Genomic DNA, 20,773 nt, shown 5'->3' on the forward strand with positions numbered 1-20,773 from the left:
GTTTCTCAAAATAATAATTAAACTAAAGAAAAGTTAGCCACCCATGCTACAATAATACCTTAATTTATATTTACTATAATCAACAATTTGAATTGTCAACAACAACCTTCAACCCTGTAACAAGCATTTTAGCCACCTCACTGTCATGATTCTAGAGGGAATAAACTAGTTCCATAACAGATCATCTAACTCTCTCTTGTAGAAGGATTTATCCAAAATGATTTTTTTTTTGAGATTTCTTGTGTTAAGTAAACCTGTCAACCAAAAAAAAAAAAACCACTCTACTTACTGCCATAAGGAAAAAATTAACATGAAAATGAATGTCCCCAAAATGAAAAGGCAGAGTAGATCACAAAATAGGTTAATCTCATTTCTTTATCAAACCTCTGAGAAATTCAAATTATCTCTGAGAGGCAGACAGAGAGAAAGCTGTTCCTTAACCTACACTGTCTCCTTAGAAAAGAAAATATTACACAAACAAATGGCAACTCTGAAACCTTGTACAGTAATTTATCTTCTCATTTCTATGCTATCTTCTGCAAAATAGCAAAACACAAACAATTGTCCACTAGCAGTAAGGTAATGATGCTTTGGAGTTTGTCTTTATTCATCTGACATGCAATCAAACACTGCTGGATCCGAGTTCCTGTGTCTGGGGATGGGGACGCTACAATGTCAAGGTCATGGACTTGTTCTCCTGCAGATCCAGGCAGCTTTTTCTACTTTGCAGCTATGGGTTGCACCTCTCACCCTAGCTGGTCATCTGGCAAAGGCATCTCAAATGATTTTTATGAAAACAAGGAAAGAAAATATATATGTCAGTCAAAGCAAAGCACACACTTCAAAAATGCAGGGTCAATAAGAAATTTCAGAATCATATAGTATCAGATTTGTAAGAAATCTTAATCAACACCTCATTCAAATCCTTCATTTGAGGGAAGTCTAGGGAGATTCTGAGACATACAGCTTTGTAACAGATGAAGTGGGAAGAGAATCCAGATTTTTAACATTCAACTCATGCCCTATCTACCATCCCGTATCATTTATTCTCACATAAGGACCTAATAATTTGGCTTTAAGAACTCCTTGATCCAACAAATACACTTATAATTCCCCACTCATTCATCTATAGATCACTGGAACATAAAGGGATGTGCCAGCCACTGAGTTAAAACAGAAAGGATCAAGTCTATGAAAGGATCTTGAGAGTGAGACCTTGTTATACATAAAAATGTGGGAAAAGAGTACTCAACAATTACATTTAGATACAAACATTTTTGTCCTTCTCAGAAACTTGTCTTAAAATTAAGTAAATTTTAGAATCCTAATATTCACATAACTATATTAACATGTATCCAAATTTGTTAGTGAAGATGTAAGAAGAAGTTTTGCATTTGAAAGAATTAGCTTTAGACATAAAATATGAATTAGTCCAAGCAAGTATCTCAGTGGAAAGGAGACACCTGATTGCCATTCAGGAAATAAATTAGATATTCATAGAACTGAAAATTCTGCTTAAATAACATTTTTGAGAAGATTTTCTTTCCTAGATCTTATTCCAGAGACCTTACATATTTTCTCAAATAAAACCGAGAAACGTGGTTGAGGAGTGTGGGGAACACAGAATTCCCATGCAATTGCTTCTACTTTGCTAGGCTCTAAGTGCTATATACACATTAACTCATTTCTCACTACAGTACTACACCAGCAATACCATTACTGTCATCTCTACTCTACAAATAAAGAAACTGAAGCACAGAAAATATATGAGATTCTTCCAAGATCACTGAGTTAGTGAGTGTCCCAGCCAGCATTCAAACCCAAGCCAACCGATTCAAGGACTATTAACTACTCTATTACACATGAGTCCTTACTTTAGGAATGTATGTCCCAAAAGCATAACTCAAGGTTAATTCAAAACCTGGTATGCACTTTCCCAGTGAACCAACCATATACACAGTGGTTGGGTTCTCCCATCACTCTACAAACTTCTACTTAATCTCCAATCAATCAGTATTTGCCAAAGGGGCTAAGAAACACTAGGACAGGGTGAAGGCTTTTCTCTTTCTTTCCCAGGTGTAAGAGCCCACAATAGAGCTACACAGCAAGCTTGGTTTGGTTTCAGCATTCTTCCTTTGCTTCCTAGTCCCTGACCTGTGTTTCAATGTCCTGACACCATCCTGCCCACCCCACTCCAGCACCCCACCTGGAAAGCCCCCTCCACCAGACCATCATTGTTTTAGTCACTTGGTCATGTCCAACTCTTTGTGACCCCAAGGACTGTAGCCCACCAGGCTTCTCTGTCCATGGGATCCTACAGGCAAGAAAACTGGAGTGGGTTGCCATTTTCTCCTCCAGGGGATCTTCCCAACTCAGGAATGAAAGTTGTGTCTTCTGCTTGACAGGCAGATTCTTTACCATTAGCACCACCTGGGAAGGTATCAGTTCAGTTCAGTTCAGTTCAGTCACTCAGACTCTTTGCGACCCCATGAATGGCAGCACGCCAGGCCTCCCTGTCCATCACCAACTCCCGGAGTTCACTCAGACTCACGTCCATTGAGTCAGTGATGCCATCCAGCCATCTCATCCTCTGTTGTCCCCTTCTCCTCCTGCCCCCAATCCCTCCCAGCATCAGAATCTTTTCCAATGAGTCAACTCTTCGCATCAGGTGGCCAAAGTACTGGAGTTTCAGCTTTAGCATCATTCCTTCCAAAGAAATCCCAGGGCTGATCTCCTTCAGAATGGACTGGTTGGATCTCCTTGCAGTCCAAGGGACTCTCAAGAGTCTTCTCCAACACCATACTTGCTGCTAAACATTTTTCCCCTTCCTACCATCAAAGCTACATTCCCCAAGTGAGCTGATTGAAATGAGACTTTCAAAGAAGAAAAGAGATGAAAATAACACAGAGTAGTACATAATAATAGATGGACACTTCACCCTCCAGAGGTTTTTGGCATCATTAGAAGATTGCTTGCTGGACCAAAGGAATCTCTGATGGAATTCCAGGTGCCACTTACAGAGGGAAAAGTCATCCCACATTGTCATGGGGGGAAGATCACTGTGAGGCTGAGTAGCACTTGGGGCCCAACTCTCCCAGGTGTTTCTTGGACCTTTCCTCAGTTCTGAGCCCACATATTCTTTGATCACTCCACATCTTCATTCAGAACCTTCTATGGTAAAGGCGATGAAGGTTCACACAGGGGTCCAGCAGACCATTTTCACTCTAAAGCTGAGTCTATAACTCAGAAGCTCACTTCTTGTCATTGACCCTCATCTGAGTTATTTTCTGCAGGAAATCACAAGCTACCCCTCTGAACTTTTCATGTTGCCCACGCCTCACTATCTGATCTTTGGCCAACAGTTCATTCATACAAGACTCAGTTTCATCATTTGAAAAGTGAGGGATTTGGAAGAGCTGATTTTTCATAGTCCTTTTACCACTGACATTCTGTGAATCAAAATTCACTCTTTATAACACAATACTTCTCAGAGGAGTGGTGATAATCCCACCAGCTTTGCTAAATTTCAAAAGGTAACAGATATTTTTTTTTTTCTCGAGACTTGATCTGGGAATATATAGAGACATTAAAATACCATTAGGCCTTCCATTCTAAAAATAGGGCCTAAGAAAAATGTCTAGAGTGTTTCCAAATAGCTCTCTTAAGAGGTGTAACCAACCAAGACCCATAGGCTTTAAATTGCCAGATGAGGACATGTGAAATAGTGATGGGGTATTAATAACTAGCAGCCCTTTCAAACACTGAGCAAAATGAGGAGCCATTTGTTCTTGCTTTGCATGAAATTCAAGTGCCTACAAGGGGTTGAAGCATTTTGCTTTTCATCACATGGAACAGTGTGTTGAGACAGACCACACTATTTTGGAATATAAGTGCTGATATCCAAGCAACAAGCAGACTGACATCTGAAAACAGTGCTCAGAACAGGGAAGGAGTCAGATTTGGCTATCAGGACACTATTTTAGAAAAGGTGATTATTTTAAATGGACATTTGAAGGGTATTTCATGTTGTGCAAAATCCCCTTAAAACATTTCAACTAAGGCTTAAGCAGAAAATTCTTACCTCTGTAATTTTGTTGAAACAAATACATACAAATATAAATACTTCTACTATATATTAATAATGAAGTTTTTAGGGGATTTCCATTAGGAATACTACTCAAATTATCTCTCTGTTAATACAAAAAATTATAGACTTTACCTATACAATTTTAAGCAAATTTATCTACTAAATTTCCTGTATTTACAATTTTTATATATATATATATATATATATATATATATATATATATATATAGTACCTTTGACCAACATCTCCCCATTTCCCCACCCACAAATTTACAGATTTTTACAAAAATAGCTCTGATAAAGACATAAAGTTAAAATTATTGAATAAGCTATAGCCACATTGTAGGCTTATATAATAGCTAAAGGATTTTTAGGTTTTATAAATCACTTTTTTCTAACTTTTAGGTTTTTTTTGAAATATGGCTCATGTACAATATTATATAGGTTACAGGTGTACAATATAGAGATTCAAAACTTTTAAAGGTTATATTTGATTTATGGGCTTCCCTGGTGACTCAGATGGTAAAGAATCTGCCTGCAATGCAGGAGACTTGGGTTCAGTCCTTGTGTTGGGAAGACCCCCCGGAGGAGGGCACTCCAGTATTCTTCCCTGGAGAATCCCCATGGACAGAGGAGCCTGGCGGGCTACAGTCCATGGGGTCCCAAAGAGTCGGACATGACTGAGCAACTAAGCACATGGTGCTTGATTTACAGCTATAAAATATTTGCTATATTCCCCATGTTGTACAACATATTCCTGTAGCTAATTTTATCTAATATTTAACTTTTTACTTTAAACTACTTTTAGAGACTTACAGAAAAGTTTTAAAAATAACACAGAAAGTTTCCATATGGCCTTTATCCAGGCTCCCCCAAAGCAAACACCTTACACAACTACAGTACTATTATCTGAACCAAGAAATTAACACCATACAATATCTTTACCTCAAGTAAAGACCCAATTCAAATATCACCAAGATCTTCATTTAGGATCCCACACTGCATTTCATTGTCACTTTTTACTTCTGACAAATAAACTAACTTTTGAGTGTATCAGAAAAGCTCAGGATTTAAAACTCTTTTCCCATGGTGGAGGAGCAGTTCTTGTGAAAGGCTGAGTTTAAGATGGCCCCCAGTGACCTCTACCTCATACTGTTTATGCTCTGTATAATCCCTCCCCTTGAATGTGAGCTGGCTAGTGACCTACTTACAATCAGTAGGAGGTAATGGGATGTCACTTGCGTCATTAGGGTACATAGGACTGTGACTTCTATCTTGCTAGCAGACTCTCTTCCTCACTAGTTCTGTTGAAGCAAGTTGCCATATCCGATGGGCTTACTGGCAAGGACCTGAGGTTGTCCTCTGGCCAATAGCCAGCCAGGAACTGGGACCCTCCACCCTTAAGGAATTGAAATTCTTCCAACAATCACAGGAGCCTGGAAGTGGATCCTTTCCTAGGCAAGCCGTCAGACAAGACCCCAGCCCTGGCCAATACCATGACTTGTACCCATATGACACATCCTGAGACAAAGGACCTAAGGTACTCTCAGGTTCCAAATTACAGAATCTGTTAGATAATAGATGTGTGCTGTTTTAAGCTGCAAAGTCTATGGTAATCTGCTATGCAGCAATAGGTAACTAAAATATTTCTCTTTGATATATCACTTGGTAAGAGACATGCTATTGAGTTAGATGTACTATTCACTGATGAGATTTATACAACCTTTTTTTTTTTAATTCCTAAATTTGTCTCTGGTAATGACCAACCTAGACAGTATATTAAAAAGCAGAGACACTACTTTGCCAACAAAGGTCCATCCAGTCATCTAGCTATGGTTTTTCCAGTGGTCATGTATGGATGTGAGAGTTGGACTATAAAGAAGCTGAGTGCTGAAGAGTTGATGCTTTTGAACTGTGGTGTTGGAGAAGACTCTTGAGAGTCCCTTGGACTGCAAGGAGATCCAACCAGTCCATCCTAAAGGAGATCAGTCCTGGGTGTTCATTGGAAGGACTGATGTTGAAGCTGAAATCAATACTTCGGCCACCTGATGCGAAGAGCTGACTCATTTGAAAAGACCCTGATGCTGGGAAAGATTGAGGGCAGGAGGAGAAGGGGACGACAGAGGATGAGATGGTTGGATGGCATCACTGACTCAATGGACATGGGTTTGGGTGGACTCTGGGAGTTGATGATGGACAGGGGGGCCTGGCACGCTGCGGTTCATGGGGTTGCAAAGAGTCGGACACAACTGAGCAACTGAACTGAACTGAAGCCAGAACAAGTTGTTCAGTAAATAGCACTCACAAGGTCATAGTCATAGGGAGCTCCCAGAGCTGCAGACCTTAGTTATGAAGAGAATGTTAAGGACTGATGATCTTGCAAGAAAAGCTACTATTTCCTCCTTTTAATTATGAGAAAACTGAAACCTAAAAAGATCTCATAGCCAGTACTATAATGCCAGCCCAGTGCTCCAGAATCTCACCCAGGTGACCTCATCTCATAAACACGAGTCCACAGATAACACAGGGGTATAAACTCACAAATCACACAGGAGCATGAATTCATCAGCACTGCCAGAAAACACAAATAACAACAGATGGCTCTTTTCTCTCTCTGACGGACCAATGGCACCAGCTTCCTCCGTCTAGATCTCTGGTGGCCTCAAGTGACCTCATGAGATGTATGGCTTAGGTGGGGCATAATGGGAGCAGGAAAGAGGTTCCCTTGCTTCCCAGCTTCACTAGGCATGGGCATGGAAAACCATGCTGGTGAACGTTTATGGGTATCACTGTCTCACACCAGAAGAGAGCTCATGGGAGAAGTCAAGGTATTTTTTGGTCGCATTAGTCTGAAATTCTTAAAAATCCAGGACTGTGTCTTATTTTTCATTTGCAATAATCATAGTTCCAGCATGAAATAAACAGCTTGCTCAGGTAGGGTCACTGCAGAGCATTTAACGAAAGGCCCGTTTACCAAGATGCTGGAAAGGTTTCAAAAAACCAACTAGGGGTAGTGCAACCTGTGGGGACAGGTTGCTGCTGGCATCCCAGATTCAAGGGAAAAGGTAAAGTAGCAGTTACTGGAACTCGGAGAGAGCTGTGTGCAGAAGGCGGCCTGATAGGAGCCACAGCCCTTCACAGTGAGGCAGGCAATTCCAAACTGTGTAACCAGGTAAAGAAGAAATGAGGGGATCAGCACTGCCTCTCTGAGCCACCAGAAGCTAGAAAGCAGACCTACTGTTAAAACTAACCTGTGGGGAAGAGTGGGCTGGAGGAGGGTGGGAAGTTAATAAAGAGAAATACAGGAGAAAGAGCCAGCACGCGGCTGCATGCCTCACACCAAGGGGAGCTCAACAAATACCTCTCAGGGGACAAAATTAGTGCTGTGCGAGGAGACTGTTCAACTATTATTAGCTTGAAATCTAGTAGGAATCTTTACACCACAGAAATCAGCAAATGCTACAAATAATAGTTTTGTTTTTCAGGGAGCCAATTTACCAGCATAGCACTGGATGATAGTACAAATCACATCATCTCCTCCAGAAAGAAAGCTGCTTTTATCTCCACTGAAAGGAAAATTATGGTCATGCACTTGTTGAACCAGATGAAGACATTATGTCAACAACACCCTGCTATCTCCCACCACCACCATAGCCACAAGTCTTCCTTTGAGATAAATGACTTTCTTGGTGGTAATACTGTCTACCCAAGTCCCCAAGCCTACAAACCTTTGCTTCACCCTCACCATTCATATGCAATTGATTACTAAGTATCACTAATTTTACTTCCCCAACCTCCCTCACATCCATTTATTCTCTTATTTTTTGTTCTCATAAAATTAAGCTAGTTGTAGTTCCCCTAATACAAAATAGATTTAGGCTGCTCTCTTTTTCCACCTTGTCCACATGGCAAACTTCTGTTTATCCTCCAAAATATAATTCAGCTATTACTTCCTCCCTTGGAGCAGCCTTCCCTAATACTGCCTAATGGAAAGAGACCCTCTGTGTTGTCCCCATAACACACACCTTTTTAAACTGATTGCATTGGACATTAATGTAATTGTTTTCATGTCTGGTCCCTTATTAGGCTGAGTCCCTTGAAGGCAAAACTGTGTTTTATTCATCAAAGTATCCTCAGCATCTAACAATGTACCTAGTACATTGTAGGTGCCAATAAATGCTTGCTAAAGGAATATATTAATAACTTTCCTAACATCCTTGTTGAAAAAACTGTCAGAAGCTGAAAGGGAGCTCCCAAGCTCTACACGTGCCTGGCAAGACCCTCCAACTCTCCCTTATATCTACACCCCAACACTTGCATCCTTGCCAACAGTATCTGCTTTCAGGATTGTTTCCATCATGCCCTCTTTCTCATTTGGGGCACTTATCACAGGACTCAGGATATCTGGCTCTCCTCACTTCCTGGATTCCCATATCTTCATGGATCCTGGGTTTCCACATCCTTTTCTCAGTGAGATTTTCCTGAATGACACTTTACTTAAAATCTAACCCCTTGCCATCATACCGACACTCTCCAAAGCTCTCCACTTCTTTTTTTATTTTTTCTATTGCATTTAATCAATAGTATATCTGTACCTGACATAGTATTATTTTTAAAAAAATTTTAATATATTTATTTGCTCATTGCTGATCTTCCTCCAATATAACATATGGCTCATGAAGTCAAGGATCTTGTATATTTTGTTTGCTGCCAAATACACTATACAGTAAGCACTCCAAAAATATTTGTTTGCGAAGTAAAAGAATCACATGCAGAGAATAATTTGGTGGCCTCTTGGAACAAAGCTGTCAGTAGCAAAGTTGGGAGCAGAATCACCACTACCTAACTCCCAACTTAATGGTTTGTACAAAAGCTCGCTCTCTCCTTGCTCGCATGTTTCCTCCTCCCCTACTGCCCCCAAATTCTATGTGGTTGGATCCTGAAATAATTCCCATGTAAGGGCAAATGGCAGTAAAACTTCTATGGATGAAAAGAAAGTGAAGTCACTCAGTTGTGTCCAACACTTTGTGACCCCATGGACTGTAGCCCATGTAGCTTACCTGTCCATGGGATTTTCCAGGCAAGAACACTGGAGTGGGTTGCCATTTCCTTCTCCAGGGGATAAGTGCCTTGCTTATATATCAATAGTAAAATGTCACTTTTAAAATAGAGAACTTCAGGAAATGCCGACAGATAAACACAGCTCGAATTAAGACAAGTGTGAATAATGTAAAACCATACAAACACCCCTAAAAGAGAGTATAAAATTCCATAACCTTCTACACAACACGATCCTGATTCTCATTAATACTTGACATACTTACCAGAGCCCATGGGATAGAGAATTAACAAGTTACAAAAGAAATTTTCAATCATTCAATTATTTTTTGCAGCTGTTTTGATTTTTTTGCACATCACGAGGTGATGCCTGATATAGAGATTTTTGAATGCAGTGAATCACTATCACTAAATCTAAATTCTAGTCACATCCATATAATTCCCTTGAGTTATTGAGGACAAAAGTAAACAAACTACTCCACTGAGTCTGATGAAATATGTGTGCTTGAGACTTTGTCAGTAATTTGACAAGGCATTTTCAGGGAGATTTGAGCTCCTGTGTCCTCATTCAACAGCTTTGTGTCTTTGTAAAGCAAAAATAATACGAGTTATCTGACTATTATCCATACTTTGAGCCATTCTGGCACATAAAATGGAACCTTACTTATCATTTGATGTTTTATGTGTAATGGCATTAAGCAATTGCCATGTTGCCTGATGTTGAGAAGTGACCTGTGATACAACTGACCACCTAAACAGCCAGGTAGACAGCACAGCTGCAGCTGAAAAGACTGCTGTTTCCTAGTTAGCAGATAAAATCAGGGAAATAAGTGGCAGATGACTTTCTGAATTTTTACTTGGTATTAGCAACAAAACCTCTTTTTTCTTTGACTACTGACCCATAAAAATTCTTTAAAAATATAATCATGAAAAAACTTTATTTCTGTCATGTTTCCATTTATTCTCAAATGTGACACAATTCAAATTCTTGGGACATAGACAAAAATCTCTAATAATCAAATTAGCAGTAAAAAAAAAAGTAAGTTTATGCAGACTACCTGATTTATGAATTCTTCAAAAATTGTTTCAACCATACTTTTCGATTGGCTTTTAAGATTATTTCAGGGTCACATTTCCATAGGCGAGTGGCACATGCTTTCTTACAAAATCATGTCTTTAAGACTACAGTAAGCCTTCTAAAATTACATTATACAAACAAATCTGTTGCTTTTTTTACTAAAAGATTAGCAGTAGAAATCAAACTCAACAATGTTGTAGTAATTTAATGTCATGCAGTAGTAGCAATTTTGAATATAAATTGGATGGTGGAGAAGAGGTTTTGTAATTCCAGTATAGCAAATATTTTTGAAAACTCATTCCTATATCAACTTTGGTGCCTGTCTTGACTATTCACCTAGAGGCTATCTTGGTGATTTGGCTGTCTTTAGTAAATGGATAGAGTTAAAACAGGACAACTTTATCTGTGTATTTGAAATGACAGGAAACTTTTACTGTAACTTTAAATAATGGGGCTAGAGTATCGACTCATTATTCTAGGGAACTCTGCTACTTCTAAAAAGGAAGCCTAGGGCACTGATAAAAAGTGAGTCAACTGTGTCTTCCAAAAACAGAAATCTTAAATACCTCTTGTTTCTGTCAACACTTTTTTTTCTCCTCTAGAGTGGCTGAAACAAAATATGCCTAGAACTTTTATTTAGCTACCAGGATTTTAGCAAAACCAAAAGCTTAAAAGATGAACACAAGGTGAGTAGAAGATAGCAACACAGAATTCCAATCGTGATTTTAGAAGCAAAACACAGAATTCAGGGTGAAAAGCAGGCAGATCGTAACACAATATTGACTGGGAGCTTTTTGCAGAAACTAATTTCTATGGCCGGTGACTTGTTATGTAAGTGAATATTGAAACATCTCTGGTGATCACATTCAGGTAACAAAAGATATATTAATATATCTTCTGTCAATAAATTAAATACCTAGAGTCAAAAGTTCTACTTTCTACCATAAACCTTTCAGCTCTGAGCAAGAGCCAAGCCAATCAAGACACAGAGGTGTTTCCAGCAGATAATTTAAAATTTCCCCAAGGTGATACACTGAAAGTATTTCTTTGACATTTATTTAGGGGCGAACCTGACAGTTACAGCAGAGAGAAAGAGGCCTTTGCCTAGCAGGGTTCCAGCATACAAGCCCCACTGGGCAAAAGAGAAGTCCTGCAGGTAACTCAGCTCATCCTTTCTAAAGACATTTGCAGCTACTGGATCCATCGAATGTCAACACAACCCCCACAAGGCCCCCCAACTGAATTGTCTATTACTCTCAAAGCAAATATAAAAGTGCCCCTGAAAAAAATCATGGTAAATTTAATTTTTTTCATCTTTTTTCATAGGTTTTTAGAGTTCCTTGAATTAGAACCATGAGCCACTGTTGAACCCATCCACAAGAAACTAATTAACCATAAGATGCTAGAGTCCTTGTCACAGTGACTCCACTAAGTCCTCATCAGTTGGTAGAGTTTTGCCAAGAAAATGCACTGGTCATAGCAAACACCCTCTTCCAACAACACAAGAGAAGACTCTACACATGGACATCAACAGATGGTCAACACCGAAATCAGATTGATTATATTCGTTGCAGCCAAAGATGGAGAAGCTCTAAACAGTCAGCAAAAACAAGACCAGGAGCTGACTGTGGCTCAGATCATGAACTCCTTATTACCAAATTCAGACTTAAATTGAAGAAAGTAGGGAAAACCACTAGACCATTCAGCTATGACCTAAATCAAATCCCTTATGATTATACAGTGGAAGTGAGAAATAGATTTAAGGGTCTAGATCTGATAGATAGAGTGCCTGATGAACTATGGACTGAGGTTCGTGACATTGTACAGGAGACAGGGAGCAAGAACGTCCCCATGGAAAAGAAATGCAAAAAAGCAAAATGGCTGTCTGGGGAGGCCTTACAAATAGGTGTGAAAAGAAGAGAAGCGAAAAGCAAAGGACAAAAGGAAAGATATGAGCATCTGAATGCAGAGTTCCAAAGAATAGCAAGGAGAGATAAGAAAGCCTTCTTCAGCGATCAATGCAAAGAAATAGAGGAAAACAACAGAATGGGAAAGACTAGAGATCTCGTCAAGAAAATTAGAGATACCAAGGGAACATTTCATGCAAAGATGGGCACAATAAAGGACAGAAATGGTATGGACCTAACAGAAGCAGAATATTAAGAAGAGGTGGCAAGAATACACAGAAGAACTGTACAAAAAAGATCTTCACGACCTAGATAATCACGATGGTGTGATCACTGACCTAGAGCCAGACATCCTGGAATGTGAAGTCAAGTGGGCCTTAGAAAGCATCACTACAAACAAAGCTAGTGGAGGTGATGGAATTCCAGTTGAGCTATTTCAAATCCTGAAAGATGATGGTGTGAAAGTGCTGCACTCAATATGCCAGCAAATTTGGAAAACTCAGCAGTGGCCACAGGACTGGAAAAGGTCAGTTTTCATTTCAATCCCAATGAAAGGCAATGCCAAAGAATGCTCAAACTACCACACAATTGCACTCATCTCACACGCTAGTAAAGTAATGCTCAAAATTTTCCAAGTCAGGCTTCAGCACTACGTGAACTGTGAACTTCCTGATGCTCAAGCTGGTTTTAGAAAAGGCAGAGGAACCAGAGATCAAATTGCCAACATCCGCTGGATCATGGAAAAAGCAAGAGAGTTACAGAAAAACATCTGTTTCTGCTTTATTGACTATGCCAAAGCCTTTGACTGTGTGGATCACAATAAACTGTGGGAAATTCTGAAAGAGATGGGAATACCAGACCACCTGACCTGCCTCTTGAGAAATCTGTATGCAGGTCAGGAAGCAACAGTTAGAACTGGACATGGAACAACAGACTGGTTCCAGATAGGAAAAGGAGTACGTCAAGGCTCTATATTGTCACCCTGCTTATTTAACTTATATGCAGAGTACATCATGAGAAACGCTGGGCTGGAAGAAGCACAAGCTGGAATAAAGATTGCCGGGAGAAATATCAATAACCTCAGATATGTAGATGACACCACCCTTATGGCAGAAAGTGAAGAGGAACTAAAAAGCCTCTTGATGAAAGTGAAAGTGGAGAGTGAAAAAGTTGGCTTAAAGCTCAACATTCAGAAAACTAAGATCATGGCATCCGGTCCCATCACTTCATGGGAAATAGATGGGGAAACAGTGGAAACAGTGGCTGACTTTATTTTTTTGGGCTCCAAAATCACTACAGATGGTGACTGCAGCCATAAAATTAAAAGATGCTTACTCCTTGGAAGGAAAGTTATGATCAACCTAGATAGCATATTCAAAAGCAGAGACATTACTTTGCCAACAAAGGTCCGTCTAGTCAAGGCTATGGTTTTTCCTGTGGTCATATATGGATATGAGTTGGACTGTGAAGAAGGCTGAGTGCCAAAGAATTGATGCTTTTGAACTGTGGTGTTGGAGAAGACTCTTGAGAGTCCCTTGGACTGCAAGGAGATCCAACCAGTCCATTCTGAAGGAGATCAGCCCTGGGATTTCTTTGGAAGGACTGATGCTAAAGCTGAAACTCCAGTACTTTGGCCACCTCATGCGAAGAGTTGACTCACTGGAAAAGACTCTGATGCTGGGAGGGATTGGGGGCAGGAGGAGACGGGGACGGCAGAGGATGAGATGGCTGGATGGCATCACTGACTCGATGGACGTGACTCTGAGTAAACTCCAGGAGTTGGTGATGGACAGGGAGGCCTGGCATGCTGTGATTCATGGGGTCACAAAGAGTCGGATACAACTGAGCGACTGAACTGAACTGAACTGAACTGAATAACAACTCACCATTTCTTGAGACAACATTTCCATATATATACAACTTTAGTAGGGCTTCCCTGCTGGCTCAGATGGCAAAAATCTGCCTGCAATGTGGGAGACCTGGGTTCAGTCCCTGAGTTGGGAAAAGCCCTTGGAGAAGGGAATGGCTACACACTCTGGTATTCTTATCTGGAGAATTCCATGGACAGAGGAGACTGGAAGGCTACAGTCGATAAGGTTGCAAAAAGAGTTGGACATGACTGAGCGACTAACACAATGACAGGACAACTTTAGTACTCATGAAGTTCTTAGCTAAGTTAGACTTTACTCCTTTATGACTTTCAGTTTTGGTTTTCTCTTTGCCCTGTGGAAGTATAGAGAAAAACTGCTCTTCTGGTCATGACCCAGGAGCATTTGAGGGTGGCTGTGGTGCACACTCAGGGCCCTCACACCACCAGGTGCCCCAACTATTCTTCACATAAACAGATTCTGAATCACTCAGTTCAGTTCAGTTCAGTCGCTCAGTTGTGTCCGACTCTTTGCGACCCCATGAATCGCAGCATGCCAGGCTTCCCTGTCTATCATCAACTCCCACAGTTCACTCAGACTCACGTCCATCAAGTCAGTGATGCCATCCAGCCATCTCATCCTCTGTCGTCTCCTTCTCCTCCTGCCCCCAATCCCTCCCAGCATCAGAGTCTTTTCTAATGAGTTAACTCTTCGCATGAGGTGGCCAAAGTACTGGAGTTTCAGCTTCAGCATCATTCCCTCAAAGAAATCCCAGGGCTGATCTCCTTCAGAATGGACTGGTTGGATCTTCTTGCAGTCCAAGGGACTCCCAAGAATCTTCTCCAACACCATAGTTCAAAAGCACTATTCTGGTAATTTTTCTCTAGACATACTTATCATTGTTTTGTTTCTGCTCCATAAAAGAACCTTAAGTCTAAGATTTTCAACTACAGTTGACCTAAAGTCTTTTTTAACTGATGCATATGAGTCAATATTAAAAGGAAAGCACTGAACCACCAAGCCAACCCTCAGGTATATCTAGTGTTTCCTGATCTATTAGATCCGGGATTCTGAGAGCAATGAAGAACAGCAAGTTAATGTATTTTAGCTAATTGTTCTGCCAAGTGAAGCTCACTCAGAAGGAAACTAAATCATTTTTGGAATACCATCAGTTCCATTCAGTTGAGTTCAGTCGCTCAGTTGTGTCCGACTCTTTGCGACCCCATGAATGGCAGCACGCCAGGCCTCCCTGTCCATCACCAAGTCCCGGAGTCCACTCACACTCAAGTCCATGAAGTCAGTGATGCCATCCAGCCATCTTAAAACTGTAATTATTTAACATATATAGAATGATTTAGGCATGAATTTTCAGGAACATATCAATTATAAAAAGCAATCCCCAGCTACTGTCAAAGTACTTTGAACTCCCGTTGACCTAGACATTTAGGAGAGCTCACGAATTGAAGAGTTTATTTATTGATACATTCATTCCAGCAAATATTTATTGAGTGCCTACTATAAGCTAGGCACTGCTCTGGACATTGGCTATACTACAATGCAGAAAGTCATAAGTTCTCTGCCACTGTGGAGCTTATAAAGTTAGACAGAGGATATACAGACAAGTGAAAAGGGACATAGCCAGGCTGCAGTGAAAGACAATAGAATCACCAAGGGTGACCAGAGATTTCTCTGTGGAGACGTCTTCTGAGCAGAGGACATAGTTCAAGGAGATAGATCCAACCTGATGAAGGGAGAAGTACATGCAAAGGAAGTTGGGAAAAGGTTGTCATTTTTGAGAAAGGTCAGTGTAGCCGTGGTAGGGTTGATGACACCAGAGAAGCAAGAAAGTCTTCAAAAGCCACAGCAGGAAGTTGAGCTTGTAATCTAAGTCTAAGGGAAAACCTTTGAAAGGGTAGAGACATCACCTAATTTGTGTTTTTATTTTTTCCCCTTTCAGTCTTATTTAGACACAACTGACATACAGCACTGTATAAGTTTAGGATATACAGCTAACGATTACCACAATAGACTTAGCAAGCGTCTATCATTTCATATAGATACAAAATTAAATAAATAGGAAAAAATTCCTTGTGATGAGAACGCTTAGGATTTACTTTCTTAACAACTTTCATATAACATACAATAGTGCTAATTGTGTTTTTAAATCGTCACTTTGGCAGCTAAGAGGAAAATGAATTAGAAGACGAAAAGAATGAGAAAAATATGCAAATTTTGTATCTGTGAAGGAGGTGAAGAAGTTTATACCCTCCCAGAAACTCACATACCATCTTTGACTACCACATCAATAATAACATTATTTATAGTTAAAAATAATAATTTACTTATTATTTAATAATAATACTATTTATGGAGAACTTACTGTGTGCTAGAGTATACAGAGCATGTATGAGCACTGCGTATAAATCATTCTTTTTGATACACACAAACAAACCCTTGTTGTTCAGTCACCCAGTCGTGTCCGACTCCTTGTGACCCCATGGACTGCAGCACCCCAGGCCTCTCTGTCCCTCACCATCTCCCAAAGTTTGCCCAAGTTCATGTCCATTGCATCAGTGATGCCATACAGTCATCTCATCCTCTGATGCTCTCGTCGCCTTCTGCCGTCAACCTTTCCCAGCATCAGGGACAGAGGAGTTTGGAGTGCTATACAGTCCGTGGGGTTGCAAAGAGTCAGACACAACTAGAGCGACTTAGCCTCTTGGGTAGGAACCATGAACATCTTCACCGTATCATTTGAATATGGTATACGAGCTGCCAAAATAAACAGTAAATAAGAATTATTTCCTTTCTACAGATGTAAAAATATCTGCTAAGAACCGAGAGGCAAATCAACACTCCAGAGGAAAAAATCAATAGCAAACATCCCATTTTTTAATGTTAATAATTTATTTCATGAGTAACGTCCCTCTGCAAAGTACTAGAAGGTGTAAGTGGGGTAATGAAGATTAGCAGGATCTCCTGGGTGTCTTCTAAAAACAAAGCCAAGGCTGCACCTTTCAGGCCATTAACCCTGCTTCAGCTTTGTAAAGTCATAGGCCTATTATTTCAACTCTTTAGGAAAGGGTGATGGTTATATATCAAAAGCATGTGGCTGCAATGGCTGCTTCCTCTTCCAAACACAGAGACTTAAAGTGTGTCAAAAGTCATCCAGAAACAGCTGTCATTCTCCTGGCCTAGGAACTGCTCATTTCTCTCTACCAACTTTCTGATATTTTTAAGCTATTCCTTCTAAGCCACATAATATTAGGGCTACCTAAATCATTTATCAGCCAAATCTCTATACCTTGAGATATATTTTATTGAATCAATATAACTGTGGATTATCCTGTGTTATAAGATATCCTTTAATTATCCTGTATTATAGTCCCTGATACACACATTTATTCTTTAGTAAATGAAACTATTAATGAAACTGTTCAATTAAACTGTTAAGTTTAATTGTTATATAGTAAGTTCATTGCTATATAATACAGTTGAGTATAGTTGAGATCTTAAAGGGACAGGTTAAAAAATATACTACTTACATATCACAGTAGATCTTTTTAAACTTAATTCTAAATATTATTAAGTATCTCTTTTCTCTAGGATAGCATAAAAGCAATTTTCTATTCTTTGAATCCCTGGAGAAGGGAATGGCTACCCACTCTGGTATTCTTGCCTGGAGAATCCTATGGACAGAAAAGCCTCACAGAGTCCACGGGGCTGCAAAGAGTCAGACATGACTGAGTGACTGAGCACACGTTATTTGAATAGTAGAGAAAATCAGTAAAATAAATGATTCAAAAAATAGTAAAATATAAGAAAAATATTTGATATATAATAGTATAAGAATTATTTTGTATGTTTTACCTTTCTGAACTGATTTTTGTTTATTACATTTAGCTTGCAGATCTCATGCACACTGGTCTGAAAGTACAATTAGAAAAGTAAATATAATACAATAATAAGTGTTATAAAAAGTAGGATAAGTCCCCAAAAGATACCTGAAAATTGACTATAAATTATTATCCATAATAACAGAGAAAATAGAAAACTCTCATATGAGAGTATTTCTCAGGATGAACTAGGTCAGGAGAAAAACAAATTTTACCTAAAAGTGCCCTGCAGACTCTGAGCTGCTTAACTAGAATATTACAACTGATTTAGATGAGAGTAGAGATTGAATTATCATAAAAAGATGATCAAAATGAGCTTAAGAGTCTCCTGGAGGCTGAATGTACTCTCTTTCTTTATTTACATACTCATGAGTCCATAGAGAAATTAAAGCAAAGAGATATAAGTGAAATTGTTGAAATTATGGAGAAACAGAATCCAACTCCAGCAGCCTTGAGTATTCTACCTAATTTTCTTTCCATTCATACGATATCTTACATTTTTTCTGCAATCCTTCAATATCGAGCATATAGTAGAAATACTCTGTGTTCTCAGTGTCATCATACTGCCTCTTCTTTTTGATCCACTGAGAGCTATTGCTGACTTCTACAGAGCTCTTCATAAAAGCCTCACACTGTCATTTAATCCTCACGTGAACTTTGTAAAGCACGATGATTATCTACATTTTACAGACAAGTAGGCTCAGACACACAACTTATAGCCTGTGTGTCGAATAAGTTCAGTTCAGTTCAGTTCAGTCACGCAGTCGTGTCCGACTCTTTGCGACCCCATGAATCACAGCACGCCAGGCCTCCCTGTCCATCATCAACTCCCAGAGTTCACCCAAACTCATGTCCATCAAGTCAGTGATGCCATCCAGCCATCTCATCCTCTGTCGTCCCCTTCTCCTCCTGCCCCCAATCCCTCCCAGCATCAGAGTCTTTTCCAATGAGTCAACTCTTCACATGAGGTGGCCAAAGTATTGGAGTTTCAGCTTTAGCATCAGTCCTTCCAAAGAACACCCAGGACTGATCTCCTTCAGAATGGACTGGTTGGATCTCCTTGCAGTCCAAGGGACTCTCAAGAGTCTTCTCCAACACCACAGTTCAAAATCATCAATTCTTTGGCGCTCAGCTTTCTTCACAGTCCAACTCTCACATCCATACATGACCACTGGAAAAACCATAGCCATGGTGGCCCCCAAAAGACATGGCCAGGTCTTAACCTTGGCAATCTATGAATATGGCCTTATTTGGGAAAAAAGGGCCTTTGTGGATGTAAAAACCTGGCGATGATGAGATTATCTTGGCTTATCTGCATGCGTAAGCCCTAAGTCCAGTGACAAGTGTCTTCAAAAGGCAAACACAGATACACAGAGAAGGCGGCAATGCGAAGATGGAGGCAGAGACTGGAGTGACATGGCCACAAGTCAAGAATGCTTGAAACCACTGGAAACCAGCAAAGAAAGGAAATGCATTCTCTGCCTGGAACCCCCAGAGGGAGCACAGCCCAAACAGATTTTGGACTTCTAGCTTCTAGAACTGTGAGAGAATAAATTTCTGTTTAAGCCACCCAGCCTGTAGTAATTTGTTACAGTCACCCTAGGAAATTAAAGTAACCACCACCACATCATAATTCCACTGTTCTAGGAACATAACTTTCATGCATTGGAGAAGGAAATGGCAACCCAGTCCAGTGTTCTTGCCTGGAGAATCCCAGGGACGGGGGAGGCTGGTGGGCTGCCGTCTCTGGGGTTGCACAGAGTCGGACACGATTGAAGCGACTTAGCAGCAGCAGGAACATAACAGATAGTTCTCTGCCACTATTCCACAGTTTGACTCATAAGAAAGACCTAACAGAGTTTCTCTATTATGCAAACATTCTCTGCAAATGAGTCTGTCAAGGAAACATTTTTCCGAAAACTGTGTCTGTTAACAGTGCTTGCATACTTACTTCTACAATTTAGAATCTATTGTTTCTTCTCTACTTGGTTTTTATTTTATGGTAATGTAGGCTTTTTCCAGTTAAAATAATAAATACCTTTGTTATACTCAAAACATTCTTTATACATTAAATTGGTACAAATAACATAAAGTCTATTTGAATTTAAAAATACAATTCATTCTCTCATTACTACCCTGACAAGTTACTAACATTTTAATTCAGAAAATAATTGATGTTATATAAGATTATTTACTTAACAATGCTTTGAAATTTAAAAAGCTGTATACTATTTCAAATATTCCATAACATATTGATTTACTTTTATAGAAAATTATTTAATATAATTGGAGAAGGCAATGGCACCCTATTCCAGTACTCTTGCCTGGAAAATCCCATGGACAGAGGAGCCTGGTAGGCTGCAGTCCATTGAAATTACACTATTTCAATATAATATTGAAATTACATTATTTCAAAAATGGGGAACATAGTCAAAGGTATAAACTTCTAGTTATAAAATAAATAAGTCATGGGGATGTAATGTAAGCAAGGAGACTATGGTTAATAATACCACATTGCATGTCTGAAAGTTGTTAAGAGAAAAGATCTTAAAAGTTCTCATCAGAAAAAAAAAAAGCTATTAACTATGTGTAGTGGTGGATGTTAACTAGACTTACTGCTGTGATCACTTTAGAACATACACGTATATTGCTTCTGGTGGTACACCCAGAACTAATGTTACATGTCCATATATTTCCATTAAAAAAAAAATGAGCTTACAAAACGTCTAACTCACATGTTCTCCTGCAGGGCCCTCAAAAGAAAATTATTTCTAGTCCTATTTGATATCATGCTGGACAGCCTCTGTCGCTCTGCTCCTATCCTTTGTCCTCCTCCTCAAACTGCTGTGGGTTCAAGTGTTGACCATAAGAATCACCAGT

General features: G+C 39.6%; 1 protein-coding gene across 1 annotated transcript in view; it reads right to left on the reverse strand.

Annotated features, from left to right (window-relative positions):
• CORIN (corin, serine peptidase) overlaps nucleotides 1–20,773 on the reverse strand; it is a 314,900-nt gene that overhangs the window by 179,083 nt on the left and 115,044 nt on the right. The gene's annotated exons all lie outside the window — the stretch shown is intronic.

This window comes from Bos mutus, chromosome 6 (assembly GCF_027580195.1).
Source record: "Bos mutus isolate GX-2022 chromosome 6, NWIPB_WYAK_1.1, whole genome shotgun sequence".
In the NCBI taxonomy this organism is placed as follows: Eukaryota; Metazoa; Chordata; class Mammalia; order Artiodactyla; family Bovidae; genus Bos; species Bos mutus.